This window comes from Neophocaena asiaeorientalis, unplaced genomic scaffold, assembly GCF_003031525.2.
Source record: "Neophocaena asiaeorientalis asiaeorientalis breed wild unplaced genomic scaffold, Neophocaena_asiaeorientalis_V1.1 scaffold40, whole genome shotgun sequence".
Lineage (NCBI taxonomy): Eukaryota > Metazoa > Chordata > Mammalia > Artiodactyla > Phocoenidae > Neophocaena > Neophocaena asiaeorientalis.
The window spans coordinates 6,693,753-6,706,614 of record NW_020185335.1 but is presented as its reverse complement, the minus strand read 5'-3'; the positions used below and the strand labels follow the sequence as shown (position 1 = coordinate 6,706,614).

The window sequence follows — 12,862 nt, the reverse complement described above, 5'->3', positions numbered from 1 at the left end:
AGCCCGCGCACCGCAACGAAGAGTAGCCCCCGCTCGCCGCAACTAGAGAAAGCCCGCGTGCAGCAACGAAGACCCAACGCAGCCAAAAATAAATACATAAAACATTTTAAAAAAAGAAAGACATCATTTCTGTGCCATTTGTTTGGTCCCTCTATTTGGCAATCCATCCATGATGGGATCAATGGCTAACATCTCTGGACATCTGTCATGATCTCTCTCATTTCTGATGGGCCAAAACGTGGTTCCAAGGAGACGTTATTTATTTGGGAACACAGAGACAGTCATCTGTAATTGGTAAGGATTAACTGAAATCCTCCGTTGGGGGGAAAAATATTAGCAAATATGATCCTTGCTTTTAAAGAGCCTGCAATCTGATGGAGAAAGCCAGGGTGCGCGCGCGCGCGCGCACACACACACACACACACACACACACACACACACGAGTAAGCCCAGACTTCTTGGAGGCTATTGTGCCTTAAACGCTGTGCATTACTTAGAAAACTCCTTCACAATCCCTGGAGTTTTACCATGTAGAAGTGAAGTCTATAGTTTGTAGTGAAATGGCAATGCTTTCCTTGGGTCTCAGGGAGGCTTCAAGGCAGTCTTAGTTCAAGGAGAGGAGAAACTGCCATTTCTCAAGCACTATTACAGTCCAGATATCACTGTAAGGGATTTAAAGATACTGCTACCTATTTCATTTCTCACAACTATCTTGCAAGGTCGATGGTGTTTGTTTTCTGAAGAGGTGGAACTCAAATATTTCTCAGCCCATTTCTCCATCTGTAATGGAGTAGAGGGAGAGGCTCTCCCAGACCCCATCAACTCTGAAATTCCACACCCCGCAGCTTAGGGATTGCCTGGTTGGCTTCCCCTACTAACTGGAATTCCGCCACCATGGCCCCACTGCACATCACTGCTCTTCTCTTGAGACCCTTCTTCCTCACCAGCCTCATCTTCCGCTGCTTCCCACCCCATGGTGCATATTCGATTAAGAGTAGATACCTGCATTTCTCCAAAGAAGACATACAGATGGCCAAGAGTCACATGAAAAGATGCTCAACATCACTAATCATCAGAGAAATGCAAATCAAAACTACAATGAGGTGTCACCTCACGCAAGTCAGAATGGCCATCATCAAAAAGTCTACAAACAATAAATGCTGGAGAGGGTGTGGAGAAAAGGAAACCCTCCTACACTGTTGGTGGGAACATAAATTGATACAGCCACTATGGAGAACAGTATGGAGGTTCCTCAAAAAACTAAAAATAGAACTACCATAGGACCCAGCAATCCCACTCCTGGACATATACCTGGAGAAAAACATGGTTTGAAAGAATACATGCACTCCAATGTTTACTGCAGCACTGTTTACAATAGCCAAGACATGGGAGCAACCTAAATATCCATCGACAGATGAATGGATAAAGAAGATGTGGTACATATATACAATGGAATATTACTCAGCCATTAAAAAGAATGAAATAATGCCATTTGCAGCAACATGGATGGACCTGGAGATTATCACACTAAGTGAAGTAAGTCAGGCAGAGAAAGACAAGTATATCACTTATATGCAGAATCTAAAAAAAAAAAATGATACAAACAAAATTATTTACAAAACAAACAGACTCACAGACTTAGAGAACAAACTTATGGTTACCAGGGAGGAAGGGTCGGGGTGGGAAGATAGATTGGGAGTTTGACGTTGACATGTACACACTGCTATATTTAAAATGGATAACCAAAAAGGACCTACTGTATAGCACAGGGAACTCTGCTCTATACTCTGTAATAACGTAAACGGGAAAAGAATTTGAAAAAGAATAGATGTGTGTATATGTATAACTGAATAACTCTGCTGTACACCTGAAACTAACACAACATTGTTAATCAACTATACTCCAATTTAAAATAAAAAATTTTTAGAAGAGTATATATACCTGCATGGCTCCGAGAATCCCATACGCTTCCCTTCCTCTGATCCTTCGGCCTGAGTAGCCCTTCCTTCCTTTGCCTGCCTGGTGAACTTGGTTCACCATTCAACTTAGCTGAGATACCACCTCCTCCTGGGAGCCTGCCCTGCTGCTCCCTCCCACTTCTTACTCTATGCTCCCCATACCTTAAGCACACTTACTTAAATAAATTGCAGTGGAGTGTGACCTATCTCCTTGACTGAGCTGTGAGCTCCTTACGAACAAAGCAAAACCCGCCGCTTCACCCCTACTGTTTATTACAGCAACATCCATACCACAGGAGCTTCATAATTACTTCCCAAACTGTTAAATGGGTTTTTAACAGCTCAAAAAATAGGAACAGAAAGAAAACCAGGACTGAGGTGGGACAGCAAATGTGATGAAGTACCTGACAATATGAAAAAAGAGAGAAAGAAACCAAAACTATGAAAAGCACCGCCTCCCCCCGCAAAAAAATGCAGAAGAGGTATGATGTGACCTTCTTAATGTTATGGCTTCTTTTGCGGTGTAGGTTTCTGAAAAGCAAGACGTGTCATAAGTAACATTAACAATCAACAAAGCTGTAACAGCATTACAAATGATATCCATTTGTGGGGCTGTACCCTCACCATGAAACCTGTTTCCAAACAAGCATTCTGCAGGAGATAATACACATTCCAGGTGTCAGAGATGCAATTCTGGAAGCCACAAAGAAAACCAGGTTTTCAGAAATCCACGAGGTTGCATTCATTTTCATTTACGTATAATGTTGATGTATCATATTGATTTTTTCCCAAATGACCCATAGCTGGAAATGAATTTCTTTCACACAGTTCAAAGCAACTACATATCTATCTATCTATCGATCTATCTACCTACCTACCTACCTACCTACCTACCTATCTACCTACCCACCCACCCATCCATCCATGCATCCAACTATATATTTGGATTTGGTATGTATGTACATACACCAAATCACTGCACGGTAAGAGACTAATCCAATGGTATGAGACCATTTTTAATTGTCAAAAATTGTCAAAAAGGTAAAAAACCATCAACAACAGCTTTAATTGTCTTGTGTTAGGGCCAGACAGCAACTGCTTTCTGAAGCAGGTGGTCAGTGATGTATGCCCAGCCATATAACAAAGCGTCTACAAGAACAAAAGCTGTGTATATTTTTTTCCTTTGAAATGTGGATCCACGGGGTAAATGTTCTTGTGAAAATATTAATTAGCAAGTCTTGGTTGTTGGGAAAGAACTGTGGCCAGTAGGGTACAACTGACAGATAGCAAAAAACATATTTGAATACATTCCATCTAAGTGAAATCCTAAAACAATTACCAATGACACAAGCCCAAAAAAGGTCTCCTGTGTATGTGCTAAACTGGAAGTCATACCATTGACATTCCCTAGACACAGATTCTTCACAATGTGGCAGCTCCTCTGAGACAGCCAGGGTAACTCAAAGAGAGGGCCAGCACACGGCACTCCAAAGCTATGAACTGGGACTTTTCCAAAATGTGTTGATGGGGGTGCCAAGGATGAATGTGGGGTACAACCGTACCCATTTAAATGGTTTGGTAACTAAAACCCAGAAAGGTTAAGTAAATTATGCAATGTCACAAAGCTGGGAAGTGGAAGAGTGTGGAGTTAAACTCTAGCTGGTCTGGCTCCAAAGTAAGGAGTCATACCCAGTGCTGTCTGAACTCCCTTCTTGGTGAATTCCGGGCTGGATGAAAGGAAAGCCTCCAGATGAGCTGGTGTCGGGGCACCTATACTCACACTGGCAGGGCGGGAACTTAGGGGACAGGTGCTGGAAGCTCTATTCTGAAGAAGGCTAACGTGAACAAGCTATTAAAACACTTTAATTTTAATATTTATATAAATATAAAGTATACTTTATATTTAAAATATTAATACACTGAAACCCAGAAAAAAATATATGTATATATTTTCTTTTTGTTGTTGGATATATATATATATATATATATCAAATAAATCCAAAATTTATATATAATATAAAAATAAATTTTTATATATCAAATAAATGCAAAAGACTAGACAGAAAGTCTATTCAGCAAATATTCACTTTTCATCCTCCCACCTCTTTGGAAGGTGTAAAATTCACCACCTGAAGTTGGGCTTGGTCACGTAACTGGCTTTGGCCAGTGAGATGTGAATGAAAGTGATGGGCTATGCTAACCCCGGGTCTAGCCCTTCCAAGGCATCAGGAGCTACTGTTCCCACCACGGGAAGAATGTGCCCTAACTCACCACTTGCAGCCTCAGCTCCAGAGCGAAACTGGTGAGGCAAGGCCACCGCAGATGGACTAGTCACTCCATTTTGGGTGGTTAGTTACACAGCAATAGCGCAGAGTAGAGATGGGATGGAAAAGACAAGGGTCAAGTGATATAAAAGTGAGCAGAGAGCAGCGCGGATAGGGCGGTAGAGGGGCAGACCTCAAAAGCATTCTTGAGAAAGGATTAAGATGCTCAAACCAGCATTTTTGGTCCCTGATCTCATAGTTATGCACCTTCACCACACACGCATTTAAAGAGACTAAAATGGAAAGACACCTGCCTCGTGGAGAATGAAGAATACTAGTACCGTTCAAGCCCAACTCCTCCAAGCAAGAAAAGTACGCACAAGGCATCAACGAAAATCACACCATAGCTCTATTCTGAACTGACAGCAATGTCTTTTGGGAGGAGAACTTCAATTGTCGGGTATACATTTTGGACCAAAGAAAGAAAACTGGACATCTTGTGAGTTCTGGAAAATCATGGAAGCATTATTTTTTGCAGAGAAGTTGGTGAAATGTAGAAGAACTGGAAAGAAGGCCATTTAAAAGATTTCCCAAGATTACGGTGACTACTTCTTCCCTTTCAAATGCAGAGTATATTGAAGTTTCTTTTAAAAATTCATATGGGAGAATCACTCTATTGCAACGGTACGAGGGAAACCGTCAGACAACATTCCCAATTCAATATTATATTGTGCTTCAAGAAAAGATTTCCATATATTCTAGATTAAAAAAACCCTCATAAATAAATGATAATCCAGTGGCATGTTCTGAAAAATGAAAAAATAATTTTGTGTTTGCATTTTACTCCACAGAGGAAAATTTAATCTCTCTTTTAATACAGCATGCTTTATATAAACAGGGAAAAGATGTAACCTTATGAAAATTGATTTTTTACATGCTTAAAAAAGTCCCTTGCAGTATTTATCTAGGCATTTTCCATCCGAGAGTATAAAGGCATCACACGCTGATAACTTCACCATGTGGGGTTAGAAGCAAATGCAGTTATTGTGATTTGAATTGACAAAATTTTTCTTCGTAGTGCTAAGAGTCATCAAGACGAGACAGCGGTGTTCGCAGTGTGCTGTCCATTATCAAGGTTATGTTTTCAAAATGGCATTGTCATCTGCAATAGTGCCAAGCACAAGGTAGGTGCTTCCTAAATGTCTGTCAAATGCAAGACTTAAGGGAAGCAATGGAGAAAAATTAAATGCCCCGGTCCAAAGCAAAGTTGACGTCACAGGATATCAGGATGGGGTAAAATCAGACCATCTGGATCTGCCATCAATGCAGAAATCCTCTTGGTTTTCCGAGCAACCCTTGTTGAGTATTGGGTTTAAGACTGACGCCACACCCTCAGGACATCTCAAATTGTGGAGACAAGCCTATCACAGTCTACTGTCCTCTAAACAAATATCTCCTCAACACCCATTTTAGAAATCCCAAGGAAAATGCAACCAAACCAGTTCTGTACTGCCTGTCTTCTCCTCCAGGGGCAGGACTGGCAGAGAGATGACTTCTCATCCCTGCCGAAAAGAGGCTTCAGGACTGCAGTTAACTTAGAAGTCTCTTCTTCAAAATCTTCCTGCTTTAACCTGGAGCCTTTAGGTGGCAGCTTTTGAAAGCAGATCTGGCCCTGAGACTCCGCTGGCTTCTTTGCCACCACCAGGGAGGCAGCTATCACAGAGAGCCCGAGGTGGGATTCCAGTTTTAGAGGGCTGGTAGACATTAACAGGCAGCAAAAAGGAGCGAGGGCAGCTCGAGTTGTGGTGGACCACACAATCCCTGCCTGTCGTTTACACCTTTGGGTATTTCCCTCCCTCTGCGTATGGGCGGGACCTGTGATGTGCTTCTACCCAGTAGAATACAGTAAAGGTGACTGGATGGCACTCCCGCGATTACATTATGTTATGTAAGACTTGCTCTACAGTCTTGCTTCCCTCTTGGGAAAGCCAATATGGTAAGGAACTGCATATGGCCTTGAGGAACTGAGGGTAGCCTCTAGGAGAGGAGGGAAGGCCTCCAGCCAAGACCCAACAGGCAGCAAGAAGCCAGGGGCCCGGAGACAAGACAGCTGAGTGAAAACGAAGTCTACCAGTAATCAGACTTGGTGGCCTTGGAGGTGTGGAGCTGACTCTGGAAGCTGACTCTTCCCCAGTGAAGCTCCTCCATGGGAAAATGGCCTGGCTGACACCTGACTGCAGCCTTGTGAGACCCTAAGCGGGGAAGCCAGCTAAGTCAGGCCCAGACTTCTACCCCACGGAAGCTGTGAGACAATCGGTATGTGTTGCTGCAAAATCATAAGAATAGTAAGTAATGCCCACGTAGAGAACGTGGAGCTCTCCCGCGAAGTGGAGGTCAACAGGAGCAAGTGGTGTCGGGAGGACAGGAAGCAGGAGGGCCCGAGAAAGCCCTGGGTGGAGACTGTGCTCTAGGAAAACGCTCCACACGTAGAGGATAGCCTGCAGCGTGGAGAAATTAGGATCACAGGGGGCAACATCACGCTCCCATTTTTTCACCAGGCAGGAGCTCAAAGTGGGTCAAAGCCCAGTAGAAAAACAAAAGCAAAAGCGAAGAGCCAAGCATTTGACACCTAATTCAGCTTCAAGATACCGGAGCATGTTTAAACTTTCAATATTATGCAATGTGCAGACACAACCAAAGAGGTCATAAAAGTCACGGCTCACGGGCCCAGCCGCTCCGCGGCACGTGGGATCTTCCCGGACCGGGGCACGAACCCGCGTCCCCTGTATCAGCAGGCGGACTCTCAACCACTGCGCCACCAGGGAAGCCTATACATCTTTTAAATAATGATAAATAGAATGGCTACACATCTGCCTACTGCTCAGCTTAAGAAACAGAACTTTGCACGACTTCCCCTGCCTGTCTCTAAGACATCACTCTCGTTTCAAAGATGCCCGACCCGACCCCACCCCTGCACACCTGGGGAAGCAATGGTTCATATTTTGTGTTTCTCCTTCACATGCTTTTCTTTATAGTTTTAGCATATATCCTTATATTCCCCAATGAGCTGTCTCATTTTGTCTATATTTTGAACTTTATATAAGTCGAACCATACTGCAGATATTCTCTGGGTAACTGCTTTTTTAATCCCACATTATGTTTTCAAGATTCCTCTGTGTTGATGCAGGGTACGGCAATTCACTCATTTTCACGGCTCTCCAGTACTCTATGGTGGTATGAATACACCACCATCTATTTCCCCATTTTATCACGGATGCCCTTTGGGGAGTTTTCAGTTTCCTACTATGAAAAGTAACGTGCCAGAAGCATTCTTGAACTTTTTCGAGTTCTCAAGAGTTCCTCAAAGGCATGTTCATTGGAGTAAAACTGCCTGGTATTAAGTGTTACTTTACCAGCTCATGCCAAAATATTCGCCAAAAACGGCTTTATCAGTTTTCACTGAGGAGGGATGTCTGGCATTTCCTGTTACTCCATATCCTTGCCATCGCTTGCTATCGCCATTCTACTTAAATGTTTCCAGTTCAGCAAGTGTGACGTTGTTTTTCATTTTTGTTTTCATTGCAATGCCTGCAGGATGATGAGTATGAACCTGCTTTATAATAGGATACTCTTAGCGGGATGTTCAGAGTTATGAGACAGGTACTGCCCTTTAAAATCTGTATACCAGGTTGACAAAATAAGACATAAGCCAAGGAGAAGTTATTGATGCAGAAAAAACAATGCATATTGTGTGTGTGTGTGTGTGTGTGTGTGTGTGTGTGTGTGTGTAAAAATGGGAAATTTCACAAAATTACAGATGACTGATCCTGGCTCCCAAGCCCAGTGGCAGCATGACCTTGAGCGAGTCATTTACCTTTCTGAGCCATCTGTGGCACATAAAAAGCTATCTACACTTTTTTTTTTTTTTAACTGCTATAAAAAGAAAAGATTCCCTGTGTTCCTAACACTTCGAAACTATCACTGCCTCTTTCTCCTCATGGGGTATTCAGAAACGTACGTTTGTCTTCTGCTCTGACTATATACAGCTTTCCCAACCCACTCAGACACAGGGAAAGGATCGATATTTCACCTCAAGCACAGACCTCAATTCTAAATTTAAAAAGCACTGGGCAGATGAATGAGCCCTCTGTTCAATGCCATCTCTTCAACACTGTGTAACGTTTGCCTTCACAGGGCACCTTTTCACTCTCGGTTCCTTCCACCTGAAACACTTTTCCTCTGGCTCTTTACACTGCTGGATCCTCCTTACCTGTGAAACCTCAACTTCAGTGTCACCCGGGCATTCTTTCTGGAGCCAGCCACCCTCCGTCCCTGACCTTCCTTCATTTCCCGCGCACGCCATGTTTGCCTGCTTCTGAACACGCATCACCACCAAAGGTATCTTATCTAGCCCTTGAATTGTTTCTTGCCTGCCCCCCGCACCAACTGGCAGGTAAACTCCGTGAGAAGAGGCACCGGGCTTGCCTGACAGGTTCACCTTTGTGTCCTTAGCACCTTGAACAACACGTGGCATCTAACAGGACGGTGGTAAATAAATAATTGTTGCATTACTTCACCTACACTGAGTTTTGGAAAGGACTCTGGGGTGGACCCGGAGATTTATATGTGAGTTTATTTGCAAATAAAACACTGGGGCTCCAGATGCCGAATCCAGCAGTCATTCTCTCCACCTCACTGCTTTCCCCTTGAGTCTGATGCCAAGGGGATCAATTTCTACCAAGTCAAACAGGAACGCAAGTCTTTCCTGGATTCTCACCCATTTCCCCTTTATTATAAGTATCTGCTAAAGAAACTACATGGAAATAAATCAACAAAAGACTCTATTTTCTTTATCTTTATATCCACTGATGGTTTTAGAGTTTTAATCTTGCCAATAACCATCCCGTAAGTGTGTAAGGATGGAAACCATCTCATCATATTTTAAATTCAAAGAGGAAGCTCAGAGAACACCACATGACAAAAGGTACCGAAGGATATTTATGATCAAGGAAGATGATCAGTTAGAAGCAGGAGTCTGTCAGTGAGGTTACATCATATCACGAACATGGTTTATTACCAACGTGCAAAGATATGCCCTCTCTTTGGTCAATAAGGGAAGGATAAAAGGTTCAAGGTAAGGAAGAGGCATTTTATAAATGAAAATGTTCACTAATGAAATTAGTACCGTTACTGCAGGAAGTGCTAATTTTCCTGCTCACTGAGAGTTTAATAAAAATGTTATGTCTGCTCTATAACTGTGATTAATCAGTGTGGTATTGAGAAGTGGAGGGATTCTTTCTCAGCAAGGCAATTTTCGAAATTTGAAAAGGTGTAAATTTCATGCAAATTGCTTCATAATCATATATGTACAAAATGGAGCCGACAAAATTGCAGTTAGGAAAGGAATCATTAACATCTAAGGTTTTTTTTTTAATCTTTTTTTTTCCAGCTGCTCCTGAAAAGGTATATTGCAAAAGAGAAGATATGACCAATTGAAAAAGCGTACAGGTAGGAATGCCAGCAAAATGCTAAACATCTTAAACAAGCTCAAATGTGGATGTCAAATTTAAACAGCCATGTGAAACAGGAGGTTTTATAAAGGAAAACCCTGCTCTGATGCAATGAAAACACACCCACTGGTTTTAATCACAATAGAGAGAGGCAATGAAACATTTTGCTGCCTCTGACTCTTCTTGGTGGGAAACAGCACAACTTGGCTAAGGAAAACCACATTTCCGCGCACAGGATTCCTTCTTAGAAAGTCCCAAGGCCTCTTGTAATTTTAAACAATGGTTTGCAAACCTGAGGGCTCCTCAGACAAAGTGGCCTATTCAGTAACCCCTCCTGCCCCACTGCAATGGCTCATCTGGGACACGCTCCCCTCCCCCATAAGGAACATGCCTGAGAGGCTCACACAGGACATCCCCTCCCATCTCCTGGAGTCTGCAGCCAGCACCAGCTGGGTAAATCCCAAACAGTTTATTCATCTGTTTATACAGCTAAGGGAAGGATAATAAGACCTCAAGTGTAAATATGACAGTGTTGAGGTGATTAGACCCTTCAGCGGATGGCCCTTAAAACTTGTAAGAGACAAGCAGAAAACTAGCAGGAAGATGGTGACAGGTCACTAACAGCGGATTGTTTCTGGAGTTTAAGAAGACGGAAGCCTATTCTTACGTTTTACTACAGAACTTAGGAAGCAGTGGTTAGCAATTTGGGGCTAATAACTCACAGCGATTCTAAATGGACTAAGTATTGCCATGCTTCCTTGCATTGGGTGGATTTTTTTTTTCCGAGCAGGCATTTGGAGGGACGATGTCATGATAAGTGAGAACCATTTTCCTCCCTTGTCTCATCCCGTACCTCATATATTTTCTAAAGTTACAACCCTGCTCAAGGCAGTTATTATGCACAGTCGATGTTCTTCAGGAGAGTTTTTCAGAGGATGATTTTTGGTTAAAGTGGCCTATTTTAGGAACATCTGGTCACATGCATTAATGCACACTTCCGCATTCTGCACGGATTTTTACGACGGCGAGCATCCGCCCTGAGTGTCTCTCCCGTGGACAGTTTGTAAATAAGACAAAGGCTCCTGCTGCCTTGGATCCACCGCGCAGTGAACGGGGCTGAGACTACGATTCCATTTATGCGCTAAGAATCATAAACGTCGAGGGGCCCTGAATGAGCTGCTGGGAAACAAGGGCAGTGGGTGCTCGTTTCTGTCCCATTAGACACAGTATGAGCCACAGGAGGCCACACTCTGTCACTCCAGCCTGGTAATGGGCCCCGGGCAAGACCCACCCCCACCCCCCCACCCCAGGGAGGGAGGGAGGCTCAGCTGAACTTTTCTGCTCTTTCCCCTGACTCAGCCACAGAGAAGGCGTGGGCCACCTGCAAGTTTCCACGGTCAGCGGGGGGGCACCGGGTTGGTTCTCCTTTACCCTAGTTTTGCAGCAAAGGCCACGCTCTAAAAAATACATCAGTCTGGGGTGGCGGGGAGCAGGGCTGGGCCTGGGGACGTCTGAGCACAGAACAAACCCCGCTTCTTGGCAGCGGACGAGGAAAGGCTCTGGGCGCCAGCACAGCCTTGTGAAAGGGGTCAGGAGATGGGGACTCCAATCCGGCTGCTGCCAATCATGGAGGCGGGGCTTGTGACCATCCCTGGGGCCTCTCTGAACCTCAGTGTCTTCAACTGAAACCCGGCATGATGAGCTTACCTACCTCACGGGTGGGAGAGATGAATCACGAAAGTCTAAATTCAGCCTTGCGCCTGGCACACAGAAGGCCCACAATACATGTGAGCTCTGCTGTGATAACTCCGGTAACTGCTACGATTTTAATGCAAAATATGACTGTCATCAATACTGTTATCACCACCACTATTCGGAGATGTCACCCCTCTGATCTTCAGTTCCCTCAGCCGTAAGGGGCAGACAATCGTGACCCCCTAGGACTGAGGAATAAATTAAAGCATAAAAAGTAACCAGCATGTTCCTGGTACATCGTTGGTACTCAGTTCATTGTCTGTCTCTACCTTTACGGGGGGAATTCTGGGAAGTAAAACTCACTTGAGTGCCATGAACATTCCCCGATTTGCTAACTGCACCATCGGCTACTGAGAACCACATCCCAAGAGGCGTTTGCCCACAGGAGGGAAGAGGCTGGGAGTCAGAGGCCGTGACCTCCAGCAGCTGCCCAGCACTCACATCTGCCCACAGCTGCCGGGTGACGAGAGCCTTGGCACGGGTGGCTTCTCTTGATCCTCAGAACCATCCTGAGATGGGGATACTCTTATGCCCCACATTTCACAGCAGAGGAAAAGGACAAACTACTATTCATCGTGCTTTACAATAGCCTGTGAACAGTCAAATTCGTAAGTAGGGTCTCTGTTGACTTTTACTGTGCAAACAAAGCATCCCCCAGAGCAGTGGCTAGAACAACAGCTTCCCTTGATTCGGTGAGTCAGCAATTTGGGCTGGGCTCCGCCGGGCAGGCATCCACTCTCAGCCAGGTAGCGTCGTCCCAGGGGTCGGCTGGCTCTTGGTCGGAGCCAGGTGGCAGCACGGCTGTGGGTCTCTCACCACCCAGCAGGCCAGCCCGGGCTTGCGTGAGCCCAGAAGTGGAAGGTTCCGAGAGCAGTGAGTAGGGGTGCCCCAGTGCAGAAGTACTTTTCAAGCCTCTGATCGTGTCATGTTTAGGAATGGCCCCTGGCCAAAGCAAGACCCCTGAGGCCTGCTGATTCAAGGGGTGAAGAAACTGACTCCACCATCTGAAGGGAGCTGTAGGACATCACAGGTAGGGGCACGTGTGCGGACAGAGGGGAAGGAATTGTGGCCATTTTTATAATCCACTGCACGTATGAACTGGCGGCATTTGTGGACTTAATATCTCTCAACCAGGACACACTCAGAGAGAGTTCCTAATTCCAAGGGATATTATTTGAATCAGATAACTAATCAATTCTCTTGGACAATTTACCGTTACTTAACCCACAGGCAGGTGGGCAAAAGAGACATGGCTCCCTAGAAGTTTTCTGGTTCCAAAAGTCTCTAAATATTCTTTCAATTGGGGGGGGGGGATGTGTGTGCATGTATGCTAGACACACAGTACGTCTGAACTCTCTTCTACGCTGGTATTGTT

General features: G+C 44.5%; 1 protein-coding gene across 4 annotated transcripts in view; it reads right to left on the bottom strand.

Annotated features, from left to right (window-relative positions):
• WWOX (WW domain containing oxidoreductase) overlaps positions 1–12,862 on the bottom strand; it is a 976,751-nt gene that overhangs the window by 558,994 nt on the left and 404,895 nt on the right. The window lies entirely within an intron of this gene.